A 6000-nucleotide genomic window follows, 5' to 3' on the forward strand; every position below is an offset into this window, starting at 1 on the left:
CCCCTGGGGCTTCTGAAAATAGAAGTCTTTTCATTTCCCCCATTTCTTGTTTGTAGGGAATAGACTCCAGCCTCTATGACCTTACCTGAATTCTAAAGGGTAGATTCAAAAAGTTGCTAACCAGGGAAAGGTGGAGATGCAGAGACAGGGAGGAGCAGCCAAGAAACAATAGCACAGCCTTGGGGCAAAGGTCCTAGTTTCACCTTAAGGGATATGCATAACAATATCTTTGAGCTCTTTACAAAATTAAAACCTCCAACAAATGGAAGATGCTAGCATTCATTTCAGAGAAAACTACCTGAGGCCAGATTAAAGGAGTGAAGGCCCCCCCCGCCCGCCCCCCCTCCCCCGCCACCCGCACACATCCTAGTCTTATCAGCAACCCTGCCCTTGAACCATTGCCAAAAAACTTCTCACCAAATCTTCCCAGGTTGGGACACACAGTTTTGAGGGGCATGAGCCCATTGTGTCCCCCTTTGCTTTGAAAAGCAATACAGCTATTATCTTCTACTTCACCCAAAACTCTGTCTCCAAGATTCAATTCAATGCACACAGACCAAGTTTTTTGCATCAGCACCATGAGTGAAATGAGTGTAGAAGATCTTAGTGTTCCAAGAGCGATCAGCAGAAAGTCCTAATATCAGAGATATGTGTTTAGAAACACAGCAGAAGTGCTTCCACTGCATTTCTCCTCCATTCCATTCAGAGGCATTGGAATAGTACATGTAGAATAGGAATAGAAATTCTATCACCCTAAGCAAGTATGATTGAAAAGATGGCTGGGAGTGAGAGGATGACCTTGAACCATGTGGAAGAGGGATAGATGAGAAAATCTAGTCCTAAAGATTAGTCTTTCCAATAGAGGTGCCTGGTGTAAAATGTCTCCTGCCCAGGGCTGTGGACTAAGTACCTGTAATGGAATAAAATGATGAGCCAGGATGTCATGAATCACAGGGGCTTTCTTACACTTCCAGCCAAGTCAAGGTTTATGGCAGTAGCCTGTTTGCCTACAATTTGGTAGTATCTCTGCCCTTCCAAGAAGCAGCATATTAGGCAAGGAATCACAACTAAATGCAAAAAAGAAAAGAAACATACCTCAGGCAAGAGGAACCATTATTTCCTTAGAAATGTTTATAAAATAGCATATCTGGGGTTGTCTGATAAAGAAGATAGATATCTATTGGAAACAATAACAAACTTTTCAGAGAAAGATGTCAGTTCTTAGAGATGAATCGAAGAAGAACAAACAACAATCTCAGCACTAAGGAAGTGTATGGAAAGACATGAGTATTGCTGATGAAGGAAAGCCCCTGCCAAAATCTCTCCAGAGACACAGGGTGCTCTCTATGCAGGCCAAGATCTGGCTCAAGGAAGTGAAGAGATATTTACAAGATGCTGGATTTTTCAGAAATACACTAGGAAGCTATGCTCATTCCCTTGGATGCTTTTGAGGGTGACATTTTGATGGTAAAAATCAAAGTTTCTCAAACCTGTCCTATGGAGGACTTCCAGAGATTGAGGAATCAGAAGCACTTTCTTCAAAACACATTTGGCAGCAGTCATCTGACACTGTAGTTTGCAGATGACTAGTAATTGATAGAGACCTCAGCCACCACTTGGAGGGAACACCCTGAGAGCCACAATAATATTGACCATTACTCCTTACAGTTACAATTACAGACCATTACTCCTTACTCCTTACAGGGGCTTCCCTGGTGGCCCAAATAGTAAAGAATCTGCCTGCTATTCGGGAGACCCACGTTCGATCCCTGGGTGGGGAAGATCCCCTGGAGAAGGGAATGGCAACCCACTCTAGTACTCTTGCCTGGAGAATTCCATGGACAGAGGAACCTTGCAAGCTACTGTCCATGGGGTTACAAAAAGTCAAACATGACTGAGTGACTAACACATACACCTTACTATTAATATCCTCACCATTTTCTGCTTCCTCCTATAATTAAGGTAAGTCATCACTAGGTGAAAAATAAAGTTAGAGCTTAGAATTGAAACCCAAATTTAGACAAATTCGTAAATGAATTAGTTATTTAAAGCAAATAAAATTTGGGGAGTGAGTGCTTTTTCTGACTTGTTTCCTTTAGCATAATCAAGTTCCATCCATATTGTTGGACTGGCAGGACTTCTTGTTTTTTAAAGCTGAATAATATCTCTTTGTATACCTGATGCTACATCAACATTATATTTTTATTCTAATAAGCTATGCAGTTTATATTCTGAAAACTGTTTTTAAAATAAGTTTCCTTTACATATGTTCCCCATCCTGAACCCCCCCTCCCACCTCCCTCCCCATCCCATCCCTTTGGGTCATCCCAGTGCACCAGCCCTGAGCACTTGTCTCATGCATCCAACCTGGACTGGCGATCTGTGGCTGATTCATGTCAGTTCAGTTCAGTTCAGTTCAGCCACTCAATCATGTCCGACTCTTTGCGACCCCATGAATCGCAGCATGCCAGGCCTCCCTGTCCATCACCAACTCCAGGAGTTTACTCAAACCCATGCCCACCGAGTCGGTGATGCCATCCAGCCATCTCATCCTCTGTCATCCCCTTCTCCTCCTGCCCCCAATCCCTCCGAGCATCAGGGTCTTTTCTAGTGAGTCAACTCTTTGCATGAGGTGGCCAAAGTATTGGAGTTTCAGCTTCAGCATCAGTCCTTCAAATGAACACCCAGGGCTGATCTCTTTTAGGATGGACTGGTTGGCTTTCCTTGCAGTCCAAGGGACTCTCAAGAGTCTTCTCCAAACCATAGTTCAAAAGCATCAATTTTTCGGCACTCGGCTTTCCTCACAGTCCAACTCTCACATCCATACATGACCACTGGAAAAACCATAGCCTTGACTAGACCTTTGGCAAGTTGGCAAAGTAATGTCTCTGCTTTTTAATATGCTATCTAGGTTGGTCATAACTTTCCTTCCAAGGAGTAAGCATCTTTTAATTTCATGGCTGCAATCACCATCTGCAGTGATTTTGGATAGTAGGATACAAATTCTATTCATGTTCCCATAGACTATAAACTAGTGGACACTGAAACGTATCCAGAGACATAAAATAAGATGAAAAAGTGTCATGGTCTAAAGGTATTGAAATCATGCACAGTCCATTCTCTTATCACTGTGGAATAAATTTAGAAATCATTATAAAAATATATTTGAAAATAACCCACATATGTTTAAGTGCAATGTGACATTTACCAAGAGAGATCTTCAACTTAACCATCAAAAGCCTCCATAAGGTTAGACTGAAAAAAAGCACAGAGGGTGATTGCAGAGAAGAAAGCATTTAAATGAGAAATTAATAATAAATTAATATTGAAGATACTTTGCCATAAGGGTGGTGTCATCTGCATATCTGAGGTTATTGATATTTCTCCTGGCAACCTTGATTCCAGCTTGTGCTTCATCCAGTCCATCATCTCATGATATACTCTGCATATAAGTTAAATAAGCAGGGTGACAATAAACAGCCTTGATGTACTCTTTTCCCTATTTGGAACCAGTCTGTTGTTTCATGTCCAGTTCTAGCTGTTGCTTCCCGACCTGCATACAGATTTTTCAGGAGGCAGGTCAGGTGGTCTGGTATTCCCATCTTTTTAAGAATTTTCCACAGTTTGTTGTGATCCACACAGTCAAAGGCTTTGGCATAGTCAATAAAGCATGAGTAGATATTTTTCTAGAACTCTCTTGCTTTTTTGATGATCCAATGGATGTTGGCAATTTGATCTCTGGTTCCTCTGTCTTTTCTAAATCCAGCTTGAACATCTGGAAGTTCATGGTTCACGTACTGTTGAAGCCTGGCTTGGAGAATTTTGAGCATTACTCTGCTAGCGTGAGAGATGAGTGCAATGGTGTGGTAGTTTGAACATTCTTTGGCATTGCCTTTCTTTGGGGTTGGAATGAAAACTGACCTTTTCCAGTCCTGTGGTCGCTGCTGAGTTTTCCAAATTTGCTGGCATATTGAGTTCAGCCCTTTCACAGCATCATCTTTTAGGATTGGAAATAGCTCAGTTGGAATTCCATCACCTCCACTAGCTATGTGAAGAAGACATACAGATGGCTAACAAACACCTGAAAAGATGCTCAATGTTGCTCATTATTAGATAAATGCAAATCAAAACTACAATGAGATATCACCTTGCACTGGTCAGAATGGCCATCATCAAAAATCTACAAACAATAAATGCTGGAGAGGGTGTGAAGAAACTGGAACCCTCTTGCACTGTTGGTGGGAATATAAACTGATACAGCCACTATGGACGATGGTATGGAGATTCCTTGAAAAACTAGGAATAAAACCACCATATGACCCAGCAATCCCACTCCTAGGCATATATCCTGAGGAAACCAAAATTGAAAAAGACGCATGTACCCCAGTGTTCATTTCAGCACTGTTTATAATAGCTAGAATGTGGAAGCAACCTAGATATCCATTGACAGACAAATGGATAAAGAAGTTGTGTTATGTATATACAATGGAATATTACTTAGCCATAAAAAGGAATGTGTTTGAGTCAGTTCTAAAGAGGTGAATGAACCTAGAGCCTATTATACAAAGTGAAGTAAGTCAGAAAGCTAAAGAGAAATATCATATACGAACACATACATGTGGAATCTAGAAAGATGGTACTGAGGAAATTATTTACAGGGCAGCAATGGAGACACAAACATAGAGAACAGACTTATGGACACGGTGGGAAGAGGGGGAGGGGAGGGGGAGATGTACAGAGACAGTAAGATGGGAACCTACATTACCATATGTAAAATAGATAACCAGTGGGAATTTGCTGTATGCCTCAGGGAACTCAAACAGGGGCTCCATATCAGCCTAGAGAGGTGGGATGGGGAGGGAGACGAGAGGGAGGCTCGGGAGGGAGGGGACATGGGTATACCTATGGCTGATTCTTGTTGATGTCTGACAGACAAAAATGAAATTCTTTAAAGCAATTATCCTTTAATTAAATAAATTTAAAATAATATACATATGTATTTTAAATTAAAATAAGAAAAATCACATTGTAAAAAAAGTTTTAAAATAAATTTAAAAATAGAAAAAAAAAGAAAATTTTCCAGCAAGGAAAAAAAAAAAACTCTGTAAAACAATTATCATTCAATTAAAAAATAAATTAATTAAAAAACGAGTGATTCCTTCGTGGTCCAGTGGTTAAGACTCCAGGTTCCCAAAGCAGGGGCCCTGGGTTTGATCCCTGGACAGGGAATTAGATCCCACATGCTTCAACTAAGAACTGGCACAGCCAAATTAATAAAATTTTTTTAAAAATCACTAAGATAATAAATTTTCCAGACTTTTAGCAGTAATAATAGATGTCAAAATACAAGGAATTACATCAAAGTTTTGAATGAATATAAGTTAGAAATCAGGCATTCTCTTCATACTAAGTCAAACAAGTAGAATCAAAATGTCATAAATTTTTTTAGCTAGGCAAAAATTCATTAATTTTCTAAATGGTTTTTCCTTACAATTTCTCTTTGTTGATATTTGTGTTTTGTTCATGTATCATTTTCCTGATTTCATTTAATTGTCTCTCTGTGTTCTCTTAATTCATGAACATCTTATGATAATTATTTTGAATTCTTTGTCTGGTCATTCATATATTGCCATTTCTTTAGGGCTGGTTTCTGGAGTTTTAATCTGTTCCTTTAAATAAGCAATGTTTTTCTGTTTCTTTGTGTATAGTTGTTCTCTGTTAGGACTTCAGCATTTGAAAACTCAGCTCTTAGCTTTTGTGGTCTGGTTTCCTCAGGGAGGACTTTCTCCAATAAGCCCAGCTGGAGAATCTGGAGACCTCTCAAGTCTTTTCTGGGGATGCAACCTCTTTGGACACATGTCATCTCCTAATTAAGAAGTTTACCAGTTCTTGCTAAGATCTCCTCTTTGTATCTGCAATATTCTAGTTTCTCTGACACTGTAGAAAGTTGCGGTACTCGAGTTCCACCTAGTGTCTATCTGTGGTACTGCAAACTGGTGC

Source organism: Cervus canadensis, chromosome 25 (assembly GCF_019320065.1).
Source record: "Cervus canadensis isolate Bull #8, Minnesota chromosome 25, ASM1932006v1, whole genome shotgun sequence".
NCBI lineage: Eukaryota > Metazoa > Chordata > Mammalia > Artiodactyla > Cervidae > Cervus > Cervus canadensis.